This window comes from Tamandua tetradactyla, chromosome 5, assembly GCF_023851605.1.
Source record: "Tamandua tetradactyla isolate mTamTet1 chromosome 5, mTamTet1.pri, whole genome shotgun sequence".
NCBI classification, from domain to species: domain Eukaryota; kingdom Metazoa; phylum Chordata; class Mammalia; order Pilosa; family Myrmecophagidae; genus Tamandua; species Tamandua tetradactyla.
This window is the reverse complement of record NC_135331.1, coordinates 110,839,590-110,862,202: the sequence shown is the minus strand read 5'-3', so window position 1 is coordinate 110,862,202 and position 22,613 is coordinate 110,839,590. Positions and strand designations below refer to the sequence as shown.

The 22,613-nt window shown below is 41.4% G+C and overlaps 2 long non-coding RNA genes across 4 annotated transcripts in view; one reads left to right on the top strand and one right to left on the bottom strand.

Annotated features, from left to right (window-relative positions):
- Window positions 1-13,310: 13,310 nt before the first annotated feature.
- LOC143684775 (uncharacterized) overlaps window positions 13,311-22,613 on the top strand; it is a 61,497-nt gene continuing 52,194 nt past the window's right edge. For 2 of the 3 annotated variants that reach the window (XR_013176160.1, XR_013176158.1), the window contains exons 1-2: window positions 13,311-13,659; window positions 14,855-14,976. This is a non-coding gene — a long non-coding RNA (uncharacterized LOC143684775). Of the gene's footprint in view, window positions 13,660-14,854; window positions 14,977-15,497; window positions 17,861-22,613 lie in introns of those variants that run through there. The other variant, XR_013176159.1, reaches the window with a different exon arrangement.
- On the bottom strand, window positions 16,405-21,640 carry LOC143684776 (uncharacterized). The gene is made up of 3 exons (XR_013176162.1): window positions 21,609-21,640; window positions 20,991-21,050; window positions 16,405-19,014 (listed from the first exon to the last, which is right to left on the bottom strand). It is a non-coding gene; the product is annotated as an uncharacterized LOC143684776 (long non-coding RNA).

Below are 22,613 nucleotides of genomic sequence, written 5' to 3'. Positions count from 1 at the left end.
AAAAAACAACAAAAAACTATAGATCAGATGCAGCTTCATTCAGCGTTCCAACATAATTACATTACAGTTAGGCAGTATTGTGCTGACCATTTTTTTTTTTTTTTTTTTTTTAGACATCATACCATTCTACATATGCAATCAGTAATTCTTAACATCATCACATAGATGCATGATCATCGTTTCTTAGTACATTTGCATCGGTTTAGAAGAACTAGCAGTATAACAGAAAAAAATATAGAATGTTAATATAGAGAAAAAAAATAAAAGTAATAATAATAAGAACAAAACAAACAAAACAAAACAAAACAAGAACCTATCGCTCGGATGCAGCTTCGTTCAGTATTTTAACATGATTACTTTACAAGTAGGTATTATTGTGCTGTCCATTTTTGAGTTTTTGTATCTAGTCCTATTGCACAGTCTGTATTCCATCAGCTCCAATTACCCATTATCTTACCCTGTTTCTAACTCCTGCTGAACTCTGTTACCATTGACATATTCCAAGTTTATTCTCGAGTGTCGATTCACATCATTGGGACCATACAGTATTTGTCTTTTAGTTTTTGGCTAGACTCACTCAGCATAATGTTCTCTAGGTCCATCCATGTTATTACATGCTTCATAAGTTTATCCTGCCTTAAAGCTGCATAATATTCCATCGTATGTATATACCACAGTTTGTTTAGCCACTCGTCTGTTGATGGACATTTTGGCTGTTTCCATCTCTTTGCAATTGTAAATAACGCTGCTATAAACATTGGTGTGCAAATGTCTGTTTGAGTTTTTGCCCTTAATTCCTTTGAGTAGATTCCCAGCAATGGTATTGCTGGGTCGTATGGCAATTCTATATTCAGCTTTTTGAGGAACCGCCAAACTGCCTTCCACAGTGGTTGCACCATTTGGCATTCCCACCAACAGTGGATAAGTGTGCCTCTTTCACCGCATCCTCTCCAGCACTTGTCATTTTCTGTTTTGTTGATAATGGCCATTCTGGTGGGTGTGAGATGATATCTCATTGTGGTTTTGATTTGCATTTCTCTAATGGCCAGGGACATTGAGCATCTCTTCATGTGTCTTTTGGCCATTTGTATTTCCTCCTCTGAGAGGTGTCTATTCAAGTCTTTTTCCCATTTTGTAATTGGGTTGGCTATCTTTTTGTTGTTGAGTTGAACAATCTCATTATAAATTCTGGATACTAGACCTTTATCTGATATGTCGTTTCCAAATATAGATTCCCATTGTGTAGGCTGTCTTTCTACTTTCTTGATGAAGTTCTTTGATGAACAAAAGTGTTTAATTTTGAGGAGTTCCCATTTATTTATTTCCTTCTTCAGTGCTCTTGCTTTAGGTGTAAGGTCCATAAAACCGCCTCCAATTGTAAGATTCATAAGATATCTCCCTACATTTTCCTCTAACTGTTCTATGGTCTTAGACCTAATGTTTAGATCTTTAATCCATTTTGAGTTAACTTTTGTGTAGGGTGTGAGATATGGGTCTTCTTTCATTCTTTTGCATATGGATATCCAGTTCTCTAGGCACCATTTATTGAAGAGACTGTTCTGTCCCAGGTGAGTTGGCTTGACTGCCTTATCAAAGATCAAATGTCCATAGATGAGAGGGTCTATATCTGAGCACTCTATTCGATTCCATTGGTTGATATATCTATCTTTATGCCAATACCATGCTGTTTTGACCACTGTGGCTTCATAATATGCCTTAAAGTCAGGCAGTGCAAGACCTCCAGCTTCGTTTTTTTTCCTCAAGATGTTTTTAGCAATTCGGGGCACCCTGCCCTTCCAGATAAATTTGCTTATTGGTTTTTCTATTTCTGAAAAATACGTTGTTGGGATTTTGATTGGTATTGCATTGAATCTGTAAATCAATTTAGGTAGGATTGACATCTTAACTCTATTTAGTCTTCCAATCCATGAACACGGTATGCCCTTCCATCTGTTTAGGTCTTCTGTGATTTCTTTTAGCAGTTTTTTGTAGTTTTCTTTATATAGGTTTTTTGTCTCTTTAGTTAAATTTATTCCTAGGTATTTTATTCTTTTAGTTGCAATTGTAAATGGGATTCGTTTCTTGATTTCCCCCTCAGCTTGTTCATTGCTAGTGTATAGAAATGCTACAGATTTTTGAATGTTGATCTTGTAACCTGCTACTTTGCTGTACTCATTTATTAGCTCTAGTAGTTTTGTTGTGGATTTTTCTGGGTTTTCGACGTATAGTATCATATCGTCTGCAAACAGTGATAGTTTTACTTCTTCCTTTCCAATTTTGATGCCTTGTATTTCTTTTTCTTGTCTAATTGCTCTGGCTAGAACCTCCAACACAATGTTGAATAATAGTGGTGATAGTGGACATCCTTGTCTTGTTCCTGATCTTAGGGGGAAAGTTTTCAATTTTTCCCCATTAAGGATGATATTAGCTGTGGGTTTTTCATATATTCCCTCTATCATTTTAAGGAAGTTCCCTTGTATTCCTATCCTTTGAAGTGTTTTCAACAGGAAAGGATGTTGAATCTTGTCAAATGCCTTCTCTGCATCAATTGAGATGATCATGTGATTTTTCTGCTTTGATTTGTTGATATGGTGTATTACATTAATTGATTTTCTTATGTTGAACCATCCTTGCATACCTGGGATGAATCCTACTTGGTCATGATGAATAATTCTTTTAATGTGTTGTTGGATACGATTTGCTAGAATTTTATTGAGGATTTTTGCATCTATATTCATTAGAGAGATCGGCCTGTAGTTTTCTTTTCTTGTAATATCTTTGCCTGGTTTTGGTATGAGGGTAATGTTGGCGTCATAGAATGAATTAGGTAGTTTTCCCTCCACTTCGATTTTTTTGAAGAGTTTGAGGAGAGTTGGTACTAATTCTTTCTGGAATGTTTGATAGAATTCACATGTGAAGCCGTCTGGTCCTGGACTTTTCTTTTTAGGAAGCTTTTGAATGACTGCTTCAATTTCTTTAGTTGTGATTGGTTTGTTGAGGTCATCTATGTCTTCTTGAGTCAAAGTTGGTTGTTCATGTCTTTCCAGGAACCCGTCCATTTCATCTAAATTGTTGTATTTATTAGCGTAAAGTTGTTCATAGTATCCTGTTATTACCTCCTTTATTTCTGTGAGGTCAGTAGTTATGTCTCCTCTTCCATTTCTGATCTTATTTATTTGCATCCTCTCTCTTCTTCTTTTTGTCAATCTTGCTAAGGGCCCATCAATCTTATTGATTTTCTCATAGAACCAACTTCTGGCCTTATTGATTTTCTCTATTGTTTTCATATTTTCAATTTCATTTATTTGTGCTCTAATCTTTGTTATTTCTTTCCTTTTGCTTGCTTTGGGGTTAGCTTGCTGTTCTTTCTCCAGTTCTGCCAAATGGATAGTTAATTCCTGAATTTTTGCCTTTTCTTCTTTTCTGATATAGGCATTTAGAGCAATAAATTTCCCTCTTAGCACTGCCTTTGCTGCGTCCCATAAGTTTTGATATGTTGTCTTTTCATTTTCATTCGCCTCGAGGTATTTGCTAATTTCTCTAGCAATTTCTTCTTTGACCCAGTCGTTGTTTAGGAGTGTGTTGTTGAGCCTCCACGTATTTGTGAATTTTCTGGCACTCTGCCTATTATTGATTTCCAACATCATTCCTTTATGGTCTGAGAAAGTGTTGTGTAAGATTTCAATCTTTTTAAATTTGTTAAGACTTGCTTTGTGACCCAGCATATGGTCTATCTTTGAGAATGATCCATGAGCACTTGAGAAAAAGGTGTATCCTGCTGTTGTGGGATGTAATGTCCTATAAATGTCTATTAAGTCTAGTTCATTTATAGTAATATTCAGATTCTCTATTTCTTTGTTGATCCTCTGTCTAGATGTTCTGTCCATTGATGAGAGTGGTGAGTTGAAGTCTCCAACTATTATGGTATATGAGTCTATTTCCCTTTTCAGTGTTTGCAGTATATTCCTCACGTATTTTGGGGCATTCTGATTCGGTGCGTAAATATTTATGATTGTTATGTCTTCTTGTTTAATTGTTCCTTTTATTAATATATAGTGTCCTTCTTTGTCTCTTTTAACTGTTTTACATTTGAAGTCTAATTTGTTGGATATTAGTATAGCCACTCCTGCTCTTTTCTGGTTGTTATTTGCATGAAATATCTTTTCCCAACCTTTCACTTTCAACCTATGTTTATCTTTGGGTCTAAGATGTGTTTCCTGTAGACAGCATATAGAAGGATCCTGTTTTTTAATCCATTCTGCCAATCTATGTCTTTTGATTGGGGAATTCAGTCCATTGACATTTAGTGTTATTACTGTTTGGATATTATTTTCCTCTACCATTTTGCCTTTTGTATTATATATATCATATCTGATTTTCCTTCTTTCTACACTCTTTTCCATATCTCTCTCTTCTGTCTTTTTGTATCTGACTCTAGTGCTCCCTTTAGTATTTCTTGCAGAGCTGGTCTCTTGGTCACAAATTCTTTCAGTGACTTTTTGTCTGAGAATGTTTTAATTTCTCCCTCATTTTTGAAGGATAATTTTGCTGGATATAGGAGTCTTGGTTGGCAGTTTTTCTCTTTTAGTATTTTAAATATATCATCCCACTGTCTTCTAGCTTTCATGGTTTCTGCTGAGAAATCTACACAAAGTCTTATTGGGTTTCCCTTGTATGTAATGGATTGTTTTTCTCTTGCTGCTTTCAAGATCTTCTCTTTCTCTTTGACCTCTGACATTCTAACTAGTAAGTGTCTTGGAGAACGCCTATTTTGGTCTAATCTCTTTGGGGTGCGCTGCACTTCTTGGATCTGTAATTTTAGGTCTTTCATAAGAGTTGGGAAATTTTCAGTGAAAATTTCTTCCATTAGTTTTTCTCCTCCTTTTCCCTTCTCTTCTCCTTCTGGGACACCCACAACACGTATATTTGTGCGGTTCATATTGTCCTTGAGTTCCCTGATACCCTGTTCAAATTTTTCCATTCTTTTCCCTATAGTTTCTGTTTCTTTTTGGAATTCAGATGTTCCATCCTCCAATTCACTAATTCTATCTTCTGTCTCTTTAAATCTATCATTGTAGCTATCCATTATTTTTTCTATGTTTGCTACTTTATCCTTCACTTCCATAAGTTCTGCGATTTGTTTTTTCAGTTTTTCTATTTCTTCTTTATGTTCAGCCCATGTCCTCTTCATGTCCTCCCTCAATTTATCGATTTCATTTTTGAAGAGGTTTTCCATTTCTGTTCATATATTCAGCATTAGTTGTCTCAGCTCTTGTGTCTCATTTGAGCTATTGGTTTGTTCCTTTGACTGAGCCATATTCTCAATCTTTTGAGCGTGGACAGTTATCTTCTGCTGCTGGCGTCTGGGCATTTATTCAGATTTTTCTTGGTGTTGGACCCAGCAAGGTTGTAATATTTTTCTGTGAAATCTCTGGGATCTATTTTTCTTATCTTGCCCAGTATGTGGCGCACGTGGCACACGTTTGTCTCAAGTGTTTGGAATGGGTCTCCCCCAGTCACCGATCTCCGTGGCCTGGGGATTTCGGATCCAATTCTCTCCGTTGGTTCAGGGGCCGCGCGTGGTGGGGGCGTCAGCTGCCGCGGCTTGAGGGGACCCTGTGGCTGGTTGCGGGCCGCAGCGGGCCTGGGGGATTCCCCACCAGACCAGGAAGCCTCTCGTGGTGGGGGGCTACCGCTGCTTGGATAGCCCTCCTATCCGAGACTCGTATTCGCGGACTCGAAGCAGAGACTCGAAGCCACCCGCAAAAGAGGGGTGCCGCCTGCCTCGGCTTGGGAAACTTGCTTCTCCAATACTCTCAGCCGGCCCGGAAAGGAGGGAGGGAGTAGCTCGGACCACCGCAGCTGCCGCTGATCGGGAAATCACGCGCCGCTCCAGGGTCTCACCGCAGCCGAGTCTCGCAGTCAGTCTAGCCAGCCCAGACTTTGGATAGTCCTCTGATCTGAGATTCGTAGCCGCGGACTCAAAGCCGAGACTCGAAGCCGCCCGCAGAAGAAGGGCGCCGCCTGCCTCGGCTTGGGAAACTTGCTTCTCCGATACTCTCAGCCGGCCCAGGAAGGAGGGAGGGATTAGCTCGGACCGCCGCAGCTGCGGCTGCTCGGCAAATCACGCGCTGCTCGGGGGTCTCGCCGCAGCCAAGAGTCACAGTCAGACTTGCCAGCCCAGACTTTGTATAGCCCTCTGATCCGAGACTCGTAGCTGCGGACTCGAAGCCGAGACTCGAAGCCGCCCGCAAAAGTGTGGCGCCAGCCGCCTTGGCTGGGAAGCTTGTCTCTCCGCGTCCCTCAGCCAGCCCGGGAAGGAGGGAGAGATTAGCTCGGACCGCCGCAGCTGCGGCTGCTCGGGGGTCTCGCCGCAGCCAAGTCTCGCAATCAGACTTGCCAGCCCAGACTTTGGATAGCCCTCTGATGTGAGACTCGTAGTCGCGGACTCGAAGCCGAGACTCGAAGCCGCCCGCAAAAGTGTGGCGCCGGCCGCCTTGGCTGGGAAGCTTGTCTCTCCGCGTCCCTCAGCCAGCCCGGGAAGGAGGGAGGGATTAGCTCGGACCGCCGCAGCTGCGGCTGCTCGGGAAATCGCCCGCCGCTCGGGGATCTCACTCACCACAGCCGAGTTTCGCAGTCAGACTCACCAGCCCAGACTGGGTTACACTGTGTGTCCATTCCCTGCTGTAGCCCCGGGAGCTGTTCTGTACTGTTTCTGTTCACCTATTAGTTGATTTGGAGTCGGAGGAACTAAGACGCATGTACCTTACTAAGACGCCATCTTGGATCCCCCTCATCATCAGCCTTCTTGAACCAAGGTTTCTTTCCCCGGATGGATGCCTTAGATTGGACATTTTTTTAGACTTGCTTTAATTGGGTCATTTTCTCGGCCTTAGAACTGTAAACTAGCAACTTATTAAATTCCTTTTTTTAAAAGCCATTCTGTTTCTGGTATATTGCATTCGAGCAGCTAGCAAACTAGAACTACCCAAAGCAAAAATATGCTCAACATCATTAGCCATCAGGGAAATACAAATCAAAACCTGTGCTGGTTTGAAACTGGTATGTACCCCAGAAAAGCCTGTTCTTTTACTCCTAATCCAACTTTGTGGGGACTGGCCTTTTGTAAGATGAGACTTCTTGATTAGATTGTTTCCATGATGATGTGACCCACCCATTGTGGGCAGGACTTTTGATTAGATTACTTCCTGGGGTGTGGCCCCACCCATTCAATTAATTAGTCTTAATTAGTTTACTGGAGTCCTTTAAAATGGAGACATTTTGAAGAAAACACAGATGCTTGGAGAGCCAACACAGAGAACAGACACTTAGACACAGACATTTGGAGGTGCTAAGAGATGAAACCCAGAACCCACCCCAGAGAAGTTAAGTGAGGACCCACAGATGCTTAGAGGAAAGCCCCAGGAATCAGAAGATGAAAGCGATGAGACCCAGGAGCAAAGGACCAGGAGATGCCAGACATGTGCCTTCCCACTGACAGAGAAACCCCAGATGTGATCAGCTTTTCCTGAGTGCAGGTATCCTCTTTTTTTTTTTTTTTTTTTTTTTTTTTACATGGGCAGGCACCAGGAATCGAACCCAGGTCCTCAGGCATGGCAGGCAAGCACTCTTACCTGCTGAGCCACCGTGGCCCACCCAGTATCCTCTTGTTAATGCCTTAATCTGAACATTTTTATGGCCTTAGTACTGTACATTTGTAACTTAGTAAATCTCCTTTGCAAAAGCCAATCCATTACTGGTATATAGCATTCTGGCAGCTGTAACAAACCAAAAAGATACCATTCCATACCCACTGGAATGGCTGCTATTAAAAAAAAATTGAAAATAACAAGTGTTACAGAGGCTGCCAAGAAATAGGAATGCTCATTCATTGCTGGTGGCAGTGTAAAATGGTGTAGCTGCTCTGGAAGACAGTTTAGGAGTTCCTCAGAAAGCTAAGTATAGAACTAGCATATGACCTAGCTCAACTCTCTCAGGGCAGAGGATAAACAACCTCATAATCAGAATCTAGAATATAGGTTACCAGGGGACAGCATTTAGATAGGGAAGTTAAGGCTTCCTGTTTGGAATTTTGGAAACGTTTTGGTAATGGATGGCGGTAATGGTAACACAACATTGAGAACACAATTAACAGCACTAAAAAATATATATCTGAATATGACTAAAAGGGGATATAAGGCATCCAAATTGGAAGGGAAGAAGTAAAACCAATTATATACAGAAATCATATCATCCTATATAGAGAAAATCACAAAGAAGCCACAAGAAAGCTACTAGAGCTAATTTAAAAATTCAGCAAAGTTGTAGGGTACAAGATCAGTATGCAAAAATTGTGTTCTACATATCAACAATGAACAATCAAAAAGGAAATCAAGGAAATAAACTCATTAAATTAACATCCAATAGGATAAAATATCTAGGAATAAAATTAACCAAGGACATAAAAGATTTATATACTGAAAATTATAAAACATTGCTAAAAGAAATTAAAGAAGACCTAAAAAAATGGAAAGACATCTCATGCCCATTAACTGGAATATAATATTGTAAAAATGTCAATATTAACCAAAGCAATTTACAGATTCAATGCAATTCTGATTAAAATTCGAACAGCGTTTTTGTGGAGCTGGAAAAGTCAATTATCAAATTCACACGTACAATCAATGGGCCTTGAACAGCCAAAACTATCTTGTAAAAGAAAAACAAACTACAGTAACCAAAACAGTGTAGTACTGGCATAAGAAAACACACAGAATAATGGAATAGAATTGAAAGTTCAGAAATAAACCCACACATCTGCAGCCAATTGATTTTGGGCAAGGATACAAACTCCATTCAATAGGAAAAAAATCTAGTCACTTCAAAAAATTGTGCTACCTGGATATTCACATGCAAAACCAAGGAAATACCCTACCTCATACATATACAAATTAATTTAAAATGGGTTAATGACCTAAATATAAGAACCACAGCCATAGGGTTCCTAGAAAAAATACAGGGGCAATTTTTCAGGACCTTGTAGTAGAAAATGGATTCTTAGATTTAACACTAAAAGCAAGAACAATTAAAAAAAAGAAAAGATAAAATGGACTTCATCAGAATTAAAAAAACTTTTTACATCAAGGACATTATTTAGAAAGTGAAAAGGAAGAAAATATTTGAAAGTACTATATCTGATAAGGGGTTAATATCCAGAATATATAAAGGTATGGTTTGACAGTTTCTTTAAAAACTAGATCTACAACTACTGCATGACTCAGTAACTGTACTTCCAGGCATGTATGCCAGAAATATGAAGATTTATGTTTATGTAAAACTTGTGCATGAATGTTTAGCAGCTCTATTCTTAAGAGCCAAAAACTGGAAACAACCCAGATGTCAAACCAAACTGTGGTACATGCATGGAACATGTACCAGAATACTACTCAGTGAGAAAAAAAAAAAAAGAACTATTTGATACATGCAACAACCTGTGTGAATCCCCAGGTAATTAGCCAAAAAAAACAAAAAATTCCAAAACATAACATACTGTGACTCCACTTACATACCATTCCTAAAACATCATAATCATAGAAATTATAGAGGTTCTCAGGAATTAAGGAAAGGGTTGTTCAGAGAAAAGCAGGTGTGTCTATAAAAGGGCAGCATGAATGGTTCTTGCAATGATGGAAATGTTCTGTGTACCGACTTTTACATTGTCAAACACCTTGTGTGCTGGTTTGAAATGATGTATGTACCCTAGAAAAGCCATGTTTTAATCCTAATCCCATTTTGTAAAGGTAGCTGTTTCTTCTAATCCATATTCAGTACTGTATGTTTGAAACTGTAATTAGATCATCCCCTGGAGATGTGATTTAATCAAGAGTGGTTGTTAAACTGGATTAGGCGGAGGTGTGTTTCCACCCATTTGTGTGGGTCTTGATTAGTTTACTGGAATCCTGTAAAAGAGGAAACATTTTGGAGAAAGCTGGAGATTCTGAGAAAGCAGAGAATGACACAGCCACGAGAAGCAGAGTCCACAAGCAGCAACCTTTGGAGATGAAGAAGGAAAACGCCTCCTGGGGAGCTTCATGAAACAGAAGCCAGGAAAGAAAGCTAGCAGATGATGCTGTGTTCGCCACGTGCCTTTCCAGATGAAAGAGAAACCCTGAACTACATCGGCCTTTGTAAATCATTCCCTGGATGCCTTAGATTGGACATTTCTATAGACTTGCTTTAATTGGGATATTTTCTCAGCCTTAGAACCATAAACTAGCAATTTATTAAATCCCCCTTTTTAAAAGCCATTCCATTTCTGGTATATTGCATTTTGGCAGCTAGCAAACTAGAACACTCTGGTTGTGGAATTATGCTATATACCATAGTTTCTCTTTTCCTTCCCTTCCCCTTCCAAATAGTTCAATGGCCAATTAGGCCTATTACATGGGTTTCGCTAAATAGGCATCCACACCAATGGGGATTGAGAAAAGAGGTATTGTGCAGTCCCAGAGTGAAGTATCAGAGCCCAGGCAAAGGGGTTTGGCCTAGAAGTGTTGCCTGGTGTGGGTGTTGGATACCAAGTAAGCTGAGGAGGGCATCAACATACCACAGCTGCCAGGTATGCTGATGGGAAAAAGAGGATATTCACACATGGGAAGGGACAGTGGTGGTGATAAGCGATTTCTTACATACAAGAGGGTTGACTGAATAAGCAAAGATATTAAGGAAAATGGTAAAAAGATTTCTCAATGTTCGTGGAAGAAGTTACAAATGTAGAAAGGGGGAAAACTAGAATGAACCCTGTGGTATTGGACTGCAACTGGAGGTATTGTTGTGAACTCAAGATTTTCAACGTATATAAAGAGAGAAATAAGTTGAGGTGTAAATATGTGAATATGTGTGCACACACACACACCCTAGTTCTGTCCAATGAGATGGCCTAAGAGCAACAACGCCCTAATAATAATACTAAGCACAACTAGCACTCTGTGATTAGCTTCTAAATACCATTCTCCATGAAAGGAATCAGGGCTACTTATAAAAATGACTGAATCCAGGGTTAGTGCAGGGAAAGGCTAATATGAGCCTGAAATATCTTTCAGTGGCAGAAAAGTAAGAAGTGATAAGGATATATCAAAAGAACACAATGTCAGATAGAAGGGACTGACTAAATCTATGACAACTTAGACACCGAAATAAATATTGATAATAACAGATTATTATCAATTGAATCAAGTACGACACCATGATTCCATACTGACAAATAGTAAGTAGTAAGTACATGATAGATGATAAATATGACATGAGATACTTAACTTTGTGGGGAATGTTTTAATTTTGACTCAGAGAATGTAAATATATACTACTAATATAATTTAAAATTAATTTTAAAAATATAAACACCTGAAGGAGCTTACAATCTATATGGGAAGTGTAGCAGACTGTGAGAACTCTAGGAATTTCTCTGCCCAGTGTATTTTTCCATTCTATTCACATAATGGCCGACTAGCTACAGAGGAAACAAAGGTGTCCAGGTGCTACTAATTGATATTTGGACTATAACAGGAAAAGCAGATTGATGACTAAGGAAGACAACAGGTCAAGTTTGGTAGATTTTCAGTTGAGGATGTTTGCCTACTGGCTTTTTTGGCTTGAACACAGAGGTAAAATCAGCACTGAAATAGGTAACCACACTAGTGGATAATTCTGAAGAAACTGGAGAAAGATAAAAGCAGCAAGCCAAGAGAACACTCCTGAGTAAGGAAATAATCAGTTATTCAGGAAACACTTTATGCTGTTTGGAATAGAGCAGATTATAAGCAAGTACAATTATGAACAAGCATGTTAAGCAAAGTATCAAAATATCAAAAAATTAGAAACTACCCAAATGTCAACAAAAAGTAGAGTTTAATAAACTACCACTTAAAAGAATGTTATCATAAAACATGGTATTTAGGAAAGTTGGCAAAACTTAAAATGTTCATAACAGAGTGTGTTTTTCTTTTTAAGAAACTACACATTATTTAAACAACATAAAAAATAAGTACATAAAATTTTAAAAATTAGCATAGCAAAATCTGGAGAGAAATAAATCAAAATCTTAATAGCAATCGCTTTGGGAGTGGGAATCTACAGGGCTCTTCCTTCTACTTTTCCATATCTTTAAAATCTGCTATATAATACTCTGTAACAGAGAAAAACATTACAAATTGATGTTTATTTAACAGGTAACAGAACAAGCAGTAGGCCTTCAGTAAACACATGAATGTATGGAAATCTCAGTAACTGAGGGAAGTTAACCTGAGCTTTTCCGGCCATAAAAAACCTGCAGACCTGTCTGCTAGAGAGCCTCGTGTCCTTTCTGTTCTGGATCTTGCAGTGGGTGAAAAATAGTTCTGCCTCTACCCTTAGGAGACCTCACCTCTACCCACTAACACTATAATAGGTCTTTACCTGAGTTACCAGGAACTATTCCAGACCCACTCTCAGGTCCCAGAGAGATTAACTCAAGAGACTAGTTGGCTCCTCTGGAAACAACTCCCAGTGGACTGTGCATCCTTTTACATACTGGCCTTGCGGTTAGAGATAGCGATTTTTTCATTCCGTGTGTGGTATGGCGACTTGAAGTCTGACTGACCTGACCCGTGCAGATATTTTCAGGGTACTGGATTCTCCCAGGGCTGGCAACATCTACGTGGTAACAGCATCACTGCTCCAGCCCATTCCTTAACATAGGCCCTTAATACTGAACAAAGCTCTTGTTCATTCCAGTTCTCAGGGCCAACCCTGTTAGCAGATATCTGTCTCTCATCACATATTAGATGAGATCTGAGACGCAGGTAAGCTAGTTTTGCAAAGCAGGCAGCCGGTGCAAGCTGAAACCTTAAAACAGTCATCAACTTGATTATAGTTATTATCACCACCCACAAATATGACTTCCGTGGAGAGCCCACAGAGAGAAGGGGACCCATTCCCAGCAGTACCAGCGGCCAAAGCCGAGCCTCGAGCACCTTCTGAGGTCTCGGCCCCGCATGGGGCTAGTAGGGGTGTGAAGGCCCAGCGCGAGGCCCGGCTCATCTCGGTGGAACCAGCGGAGGAAGGGAAGGAGACTCCAGGTAGGACGGACAGACATCACCCAGGCATGCAGAAACCTTCTCCAGACTTTATCTTTGAAACAAATCTCAACTCTTGGATGCCACTAGGAAGCCAAAGGGTTAAATGCCTTAGGCCCCGCCCCTAGACATGGGCACACCCATTGGGTGTGCTCCCGCCCCTAGGGCACATAGAGGAAGTCCCGCCCATCACTCCTTTGTGCTTCCGGAGGTCTCCAACCGCCCACTAGATGCTAATCGGAGGATGGGTTAGAGAAGTGAGGAAATAGCCATGGCCTCTGTCTTCAGGGAAGTTAGATAAGACAAATGTAACAACACGTATGAAAAGTCCTGTGAATTCGAAAGCGAGGACAGCTCCTCCCTCAGGAAGGAAGGCATCTCAGGGAAGCCTCTTTTAAAATAGTAGGAAGGACAGAGGAAAGGAGAGTAGGTGTTTTTGTTTTTTGCGTTTTGTTTTGGTTTTTGCTTTGAAGTTTTTACGGAAAGTTCTCTTCTGATGGCTTCCACTGTCTCTGTGAAGTGGTGATCCAATATATATGCTTAACAGGTGAGAGGGCATAATTGTTTTAGGAAAGTGAAATAGCTTTGAGTAGATGGGAAAGTTTACTAAGGGAAGAATCACATAAGCTCCACCGGGAAAGGGAGCTTCGTTTGTTTCCTCCACCACTGTGTCCCAAATTCTTGGAAGAATGCACATAACATAGTAAGCTCTAGAGGAATGGATGGTTTATTTCCAGGCAGTATTGGAGCTGACCATTGCCAGTGGAACATGGATTTATGGTAATATATAAATATGGTAATATATTAATTACCTGTGTGATTTTATCCAAGAAAAACCAACCCCTAATTAAAAGGCAGTTCTAGAAAAGGTAGAAAGTTGGATTTTGACTGCAGAAAAGATGATAGGAGAAAGGGGTAGGCTGTTCAGAGAGGAACTACTTAGGTTTGTAGCTAAGTGATTAACCATGAAGTCTGTCTTGGAGAGGAAGGAAATGAAGTCAAGAGATTTGGGACAGTAAATATCAATGGCTTGTAATTCCTGATTTAAGTTGAAGAATTGACATACTGAGGGCATAGCTGGAAGGATAGAGGGATGAAGTCAAAGAGTAGAGTATATGACTATTTGTTCAGAAGGCAGATTTGTTCCTGACATTCACTTACCTTCTGGTTATATTCCCTCTCTTGCCTTCCAGAAAACAATCCCCATTCTTTAATCTCTGCCTATGTGCAAATGGAGTTTTTTTCCAACACTCTTATTTTATGGATAGGTTTTATCTCAGATTTGGCCAAAAAGGTCATCCATGCTTCTGGCTACATGATTGATCAGAGATCAGCATGCAATTCAACTGAAGGCCATAAGGCACAATGACGCTTTGGAAGGGACTAGCAGAAGAAGTAACCCATTTTCAACTGCACCTGAAACTTAAAAGATGTGGCTATGTACTTGCCATACAGTCTTTAAGTAAAGCCAGTGCAGACTGTTGTGCCAAGAAATAGATAGAAATGGAATCTTGATGGCAGCAATGTAATCCAGCATCACTCTTGCTGCCTGAGGCCATCTTTACTCGTAGATGTTTCAGGAATCAACACAATCTCTTTTTTGTTTAACTTAGTTGAATTGTATTTGCTATCATCTATATCCAAATGATTCCTCATAATAAAGAGGACTTTCCATCCTGACTCCTTGTTCTGTGCCAGTTCACTAAATATGTATCACCTTTGTCACCTTTTGTGTCCCTCAGGTTGCCCTGCTGTAAAAGGAGATACCTACTTCAAAGTGTTGTAAAGATTTGACAGTGTTGAATTGCACGTGAACCCTGTGATCCAGCAGAACAGCAAAGGTTAAGAATTCCCCCTCCTTTGTGTAAGTGACCAAGGCAACTTTAACTTCTCCTTAGCTTGACTAAACCTTAGACAGGCTTTTTTCTGACTCTAGGCTCCTGACCTCCCTCTCACCTTGGCCGTTCCAGAATCCAGATAGTCTAGATAGAACATATGCCAACCTGACCTCAACAGTAAACTCAGGAGATAACTCCATGTAATTGACAACTCCTATTGTTTATCTCCCCCTTCAGTACATTTCACAAGCTCATACCAGTCCTTAAAAACCCAGTAAGAATTCCATCAGTGAGTGGAAAAGTATTTGCAAAGCCCCCTTGGGGGAATGGTGAGAATGGGTAGAAATTCAACTTCCCTAAGTTGAATTCTTGATATTCTCACAAGCAGTGTGGACAACCAAAGCTGTAGGCTAAGCCCCCAGTCTTGGGGTTTGTTCATATGAAACTTAACCCCACAAAGGATAGGTCAAGTCTACTTAAAATCTAGGTCTAAGAGTCACCCCCAAGAGAGCCTCTTTTGTTGCTCACATGTGGCCTCTCTCTCCAGCCAACACGATGAGCAGTCTCACCACCCTCCCCCTCTGTGCATGGGACATGACTCCCAGGGGTGTGGACCTTCCTGGCAACATGGGACAGAGATCCTGGAATGAGCTGAGACTCAGCATCAAGGGATTGAGAAAAACCCTAGAATAAGCTGAGAATTAACATCAAGGGATTGAGAGAACCTTCTCCACCAAAAGGGGGAAGAGTGAAATGAGACAAAGTGTCAATGGCTGAGAGATTCCAAACAGAGTGGAGAGGTTATCCTGGAGGTTATTCTTACGCATTAAGTAGATGTTACCTTGTTGTTCAAGATGTAGTGGAGAGGCTGGAGGGAACTGCCTGAAAATGTAGAGCTGTGTTCCAGTAGCCATGTTTCTTGATGATGATTGAACAATGATATAGCTTTCACAGTGTGACTGAGTGATTGTGAAAACCTTGTGTCTGATGCTCCTTTTATCTACCATATCAACAGACGAGTAGAACATATGGAATAAAAATAAATATAGGGGGAACAAATGTTAAAATAAATTTAGTTTGAAATGCTAGTGATAAATGAAAGTGAGGGGTAAGGGGTATGGTATGTAAAATCTTTTTTTTTCTGTTATCGTTTTATTTCTTTTTCTGTTGTCTTTTTATTTCTTTTTCTAAATCGATGCAAATGTTCTAAGAAATTATGAATATGCAACTATGTGATGATATTGAGAATTGCTCATTGTATATGTAGAAGGGAATGATATGTTAATATTTTTGTTTGTTTGTTGTTAATTTTTTAAAATTAATAAATAAAAAAAATTAAGGAAAAAAAAAACAGTAAGAGCTGAATTAATGCCTTCCTTTCCCTATGGGCAAGTCCCAAGATTCCCAAAACCCATGCCTCAACAACAGTACACACCAAAGATATCATTCTCATATTAGAAGAAATTTATTGAAGAAGATCAGTATTCTTGGTTGAGCTAAAGAAATATTGTTCTTATCAAAGGATGTGCTGCCAAGAAAAATGGAGAGGATTTCTCAACAAGGAGTGAATTATTCTTGGGGAAATTTTCCTCCCTGGAAGTGCTGGAGAAACATTTTCTTCCTGGATAGGAGAGACAAATCACTGAGGCTACCATCAGTAGCAGTGAAGGCAGTCTGAGGCACCTGGCTTTCTTGGGGCATGCAGGTGGGGCTTGAAGGAGACTTAAGCTCCCTAAGGGGCATGGATGGGGGATAACTCTGATACAATAGCTGGCCCTCAAATCCCAGAAGTTTCTGAGGATTTTTTTCCTTGCCTCTGATCCATGTAACGTGTAGGATGGCTGGCGTCAGCAGACACAGATTCTTGGCTGCTGGAGTCAGTACTTGACACTTCGCAGAAGGGGCTGCTGTAACTGGAGGAAGGCCCCTTTTCAGACTCTGCCTGCTCCTGCTCAGCCTTGTGCTGACTTAATGTTGAGACCCCAAGTCTAAGGCTACATCTGAGCTTCTCCTCTAGCATATTCCCAATGGCTGTCATGAGTTCCTGAGCTTCATGAGTCCCACAGTTCATATTTTCAACTGGGCTTTGGTGCATTACAGAGGCCAGTATGGACTTGGCTTTTTGCAGAGAACTTCCCCGCCTTATGCTTTTGCTCTTGGAATGGAACCACTGAAGAAATTGCCTCGTCTTTTTTCTGAAGTAACTTTCAGAAAGAGACTGTTCCTTCTGTGATAAGGACAGGGAAATCATGTTCCCAAGGGTCTCCTCTCGAATACCATCCTGGGCAGGGTGGCTCTCCCTTCTGACTTTGGATGTCGCTAATCGTGAATCTTCTCTTCCACATTCTCCTGCTTTGAGTCCTTGAGGATTCATTCTCTTGGCAGCTGGTGGGAAATTCTTATCCTGGCACATCCCTGAGACATGCAGAGCACAAAGACTCCTGCTTCTGCTCCATGATGATCGCTCTGTCTTCCAAGTAGGCATGCAGCGCCTGGGACGCTAAGGACTTTAAAGACAAGTTTTCTGACATAAAAGACAGGCCACTGGGATGATCTTGAGCCTGGTGAGGCTCCTCACTTTCAAATTTAAACTTTAACTCATTAATCAGCTGCTTTTGCAAGTTTGATAGTCCAGGATGTTGGGAAACCGATATTCTTGGCAATAGGAGGCATTCAGTGATCAGGGTACTTTCTGATTTATTCATACCTACATTCTTCACTTGGGAGTTTCCCAGCTTACTGGTTGTCAAGCTGTTTCTAGATTTTGATTCTGGAGCACAGAGTTCCCTAGCCTTGAATATCTCCCTAGACACATTGGCCTGGAGAAAATGTCCTAAATTTATATCCACCATCCCTCTGTCCTGAAGCATTTCTACTCTGTTACTAGAACTTACTTGCTGGTCCCTTGGCTCACGCCCAGCCCTGTCTTGACTTGCAGGCAGCTCTGGGCTGTGACTATCGGCTGTGACAGTCTCACTCTGACTCATGTTGTCTACAGTGCTATATGTGAGGGGCAGACGCATCTGCCTGCCAGCCTCAATTGTCTGGAAGTCCTGTGCAAGCCCATGATCGACATCAGAGGGTGATCATCTCTTGGCACAGGTGAGGTGACAGGGAGAGGACAATCCAGGATGGGGACTGAAATTGTTGTTAGCACCTCATCTCCTTGAAAAACTTGAGTGTTTCTTCTAAAGGTCTTAGAAATCTTGGTTTGGAGTCCACCCCAGAAATAAGAGTGGCTGGGGAGGGAAAATTGATTTGAGAAAGTGATCATGGTTGGGATTTTCTCAATGTATAGAATTTTATGGATTCTAGGATCTTGAGGGGCAGTCCCCACTTCTGACTCACTCGAACCTTAAAAGATGGGCTTCTAGCATCTCTTGGGTGTTAAGATCAAGAAAGGAAAGCTGCAGAGTGGTAGTCTGGTGGTAGACCCCACCCAGCAGTGGATCCAGATTTCTGTCTTCCATATTGATATGAGAACACCCAGGAGGAGGTACTGTATTGGTGTCAGCAAGCCATGAACGACACACACCCAGAGGGATCTTTCCCTCAGTGATCTGCCAATACTTCTTCCACAAATGAAATTTTAAGATACTTTTCCTTTTTTTCTCATCTATGTATTCCCTTGAGACATTTAATAATTCATTCCCTGAGTCTTTCCTTGAGTGACATAACCAGTCACTTATTGTTTCCTTCTCAAAGGCTGCCCCAGACCCTTCACTATGTAGTGTTCTGAGAATCTTGATGAGTTGTGTTTGGGCCTCTCTCTCAACATATGCCTGAGATTCTTCCCTGTGTCCTTTCTTAGATGATATTTTGATGAGACCTCCTCATGAAAGCTTCCTGGTTGATTCAATTTAATCTTCACTGGATTGCTACTGTTCTGGCCCATAAACTCAGAGAATTATGAGAGCTTATAGCTGCAGTTCTACTGAGATTTTTCTGTTAATTTGCACTGAAGCGGCATCATTTCTAGAGACTCTTGACTTTGAGAAGTGAGGGGGCATGTATGTGAGATTAACCTCTTTGAAACATGGAATTCAAGTTCTTCCTGGGTTTTCCTGCTTTTAGGAAAAGGTTGAGGAAGGATCAATGTTGGAACATAAACTTGAGAGGACCTATGGGAGAGTGGAAGGTTGGGAGCTAAAGGGCAAAAGTTTTCTTGAGATTCTTGGAGCACAGGGGCTAAACCCTACAAATGTTCTTGTTGTTTCTGCAACAAGTGCCATTCTAGGTGAGGAATTGCATTTGGAATGAGAGACTGTGCATCATTCAGGGCTCTGTGGAAAGACACTCCACAGGATCTAATCTGGGATGGAGAAAATGATGGTAGGATTGGGAATGGGGATGGGAAGTGGACCTGGGGCTGAGTCTGAGTGAAATGTAGGGGCTGTAGCTGGGTCTGGGTTGGAGATAAGGGTAAGGAATATACATTGGGAATGGGTAGGGGCTGGGTCTTGGGAAGTGGTGGGGATATTTTATCCTGTATTTGAACCATAGGGGCCTTACAGATTCCATTGAATAACGCAAAAGTACACTCTAGTGGGGAATAGCTGCCAGAGACCAGGATAGTAGCCACTAGGGACTCACTGTGCAGAGAGGGGAGACCCCAGAAAAGCTGGCTATAATTCTGTTGGAAGTTTTCCCCCCAAATTTTGACATATAATAGATGTTTAAGAATGGGGAGCTGTTCTGGTTTGCAGCCAATTTGGGGGGCTGTGGTGTCCTGCTCACCAGCACATGGTTGCAGTAAATTCCTTGAAGATGCCAGTTGGCATTCTGGCCACAGTTGATTTGGAAATATTCCCTACTTCCTCCTTTACTTTTCTTTTCTCTTTCTTTCTTCAAAATCTTAAGGCCAAGCAAAGAAGTGTCACTGGCCTCTACATGCTTGGTTTGCAGAGTCTCCCGAGAGACAGTGTCTGATAGATGAAGGGAAACATGCTTTGTTGAAAATCAGAGGGTGTTAATGTTGGGAGAAATAAGTTCTTGGCCCAGTCTGCCAACGGGAATTCTGAAATAGCAGGCTTGAAGGGTCAATGCCTGAGATTGTTGGGACATAAGCAGCCAACCCAGCAGGGCTATCTGAGAGGGAGTTCTTTGGTACAGGCTTCAGTAAGATTGAGATCGATGAGATTGAGGCACACTTACAGCACGTCTGGTGGTGGTGAAGCAGACAAGGTTGGCAGTGTGTGATAACAGGAAATGAATCAGTGGTATTCATTGTATGGGACAAATTTGTTGCAAAGTTGATATCCTGAGAAAGGGTGGAATCAAATGCAAAGATGCTGTTCAGAGACAAAGCAGTCTCTGATTAGAGAGGAGGATCTATCCCTGAATGTGATGTGGTAGAAGAGGGGAAAAGACAAGCTGTTGGGAAAATAGTCCACTGGGAATTTGGAATCCAAGGGGAAAAACACTCTGGTGGCAGGGTGTCACCAGGTGGTAAAGGTGAAAGAAAGTCAACTAAGGGGTCATCGGGTCTGGTGAGAGAATGGGGAGCGAGATGGGCGAGGCTCATGCCGAGAGGTTGGTGTTAGGTCTGCTGAAGGGTCTGCTGAGAGGGCCGAGGGCAGAAGAGTGATGACTCAGTCACAGAGCTGTAGAAGCCAAAGGAGATACAGAGGAGCAGCTTTCTCCTGGGGGTCCCCAAACAGCAGTCGATTGACCTCAGCAGTTGCTCTATTACACACTTCACAGAAGGGATCTGGACATAACAGTCAACGAAACCTGCCCTTATCAAGGCGCTGGCCCAGGTGGCTGCAGAGATAGGAGGAACAAAGCTGCAGCCAGACCAGACAAACATATGTGAGCCTGGCAGATCTGGTACTGTAGATGCACCCAAAGAACACTGTCCTTTCACATCCCCGCACTTCCCTGGTCTCCTAGAATACCTTTTATCCCTCTTTCCAAAGCATTCACATTTGGTTCTCTATGGATTTTCCTCCCATTGCCAACCCCAGGTTTCACTGAGGTCTTGGAATTCCATAGACTTGCTGGAAAGAGGGGTACAGAAAAAAGAGAAGTGTTTAATCACCTTTGCAAAGGAGAAGCAGATTTCTTGCCTCGTCTGCATCTCTCTGGCATGTTCTGTGACCTGAAAAACCAGAACAGTGGGTACAGAAGAATATTGATGATAGAGAACATAGGGCTCTCAAATTAGAATATTCCCCTTAGTGGGGGCACTTGGTGATTTGGACTTTGAGAGCTTTGAGAATTAAGATACAAAGTAAATTGTCAATAAGAAGTAAGAAGTAAGAAGATTCACATTAAGGTGCTTTGAGGGACAGAGAGCAGTGTTATCTCAAAAAGGAATCTGAGCATTCAAGAAGTTAAAGTGCGTGATAAAGACAGAAAACGGAAGTTATAACTCCAAGCCAACCAATAGTCATTCCTCTACATCTTACATGGCTATCTATTAGCTTACACCCATTGCCAGGTCCATCATTGCTTCATTTCCATGGATGGGCAGAGCAGGGAATCTGAGAAGTGTCCCAGGTTCTGACTTCCTTACATGAGCCTTTCCTCTGAGAGCTCTGTCTTCTGAGTGAGACTGTATCTAGCAACTGAGATCCTCAGAGAAAGTAGACCTGAGCCTCTTGGAGACAGAGAAAGGGTCCCCTTGGAAAGCTCAGGAGAATAGGCAGACCCTTACCTTTCAGTGTTCCACCTTTCCTCCTCTTCTTGCTCTGCCCTGATGCTAAGAAAGACAAAGGAAAAAAAAAGTAAGACTGGGACTCAGTTCTCCCACTCCTGTCTGGAAGTGCAAACATTCACTATCCACAAATAATATGAGTCTCTATTTTAATTAGTGGAATTCTGTTTCTTTTATTTTTAAAAGTGATTAAATATTTTCAATATTTCCTTCTTCGGAAAACTCAAAGAAAGATCATATCTATGAGGTCCACACCTGATGACCTCAGCCAGCAGTCCTATGGTCAAGGAGGGCCTAGAAGCTGAGACCAATAGTCACCTATATGCTCCCTCGGAAGAACCCTGTGCTAGGACAGAGCTTGGACTCCAGCCTCCAATCACAGGCTCTCAAGGCTCAGCCCTGCTCTCTGAGCAGCTCAATTCCAAAGAAGGAAGGACTCCTGATAGGGGAATGTGGCTGATAATCAAATATTGGGAGACTTCATTCTCCTGCAGGGACACAGAATTCTCAGCAGTCCAGTCCAGAACCACAGAATCACTGTGCTTGGAATTTATCCTGGAACCCTAAAACCATACCTGGATAGACAATCTGACTTTCAGATGGAAATCTTAGTTCCATGGAACCTCTACACCTGCCTGGCCTCTTCCACTGAAAGAAGATATTATATTCTATCCTGAAACTTCCCATATCGGATGTCTCTCTGAGCCACCAAACTCATTTAAAAGTATGGGATGAGGAATATGGAAATAAAGAATCAATCTCTGAGGGGTAACTTCTGGTTTCAGCCTCAACATGTAAGGAGTTTAGAAGTCGTCACTCACATCCTTTAAGGACAGAAAAAACTGAACAAACTGAAAGTCAATAACTTTCCATTGGCCCCATCAGAGAATTGAGGTGATAGGAAAATCACCTCCCCCAAATCTGCAGAGACCAGTAAAATCAGAGAATCACAACCAAGATCTACTTTCCTGAAACAGAAGGCTCTGGGGCCATAAACTGTTAGGA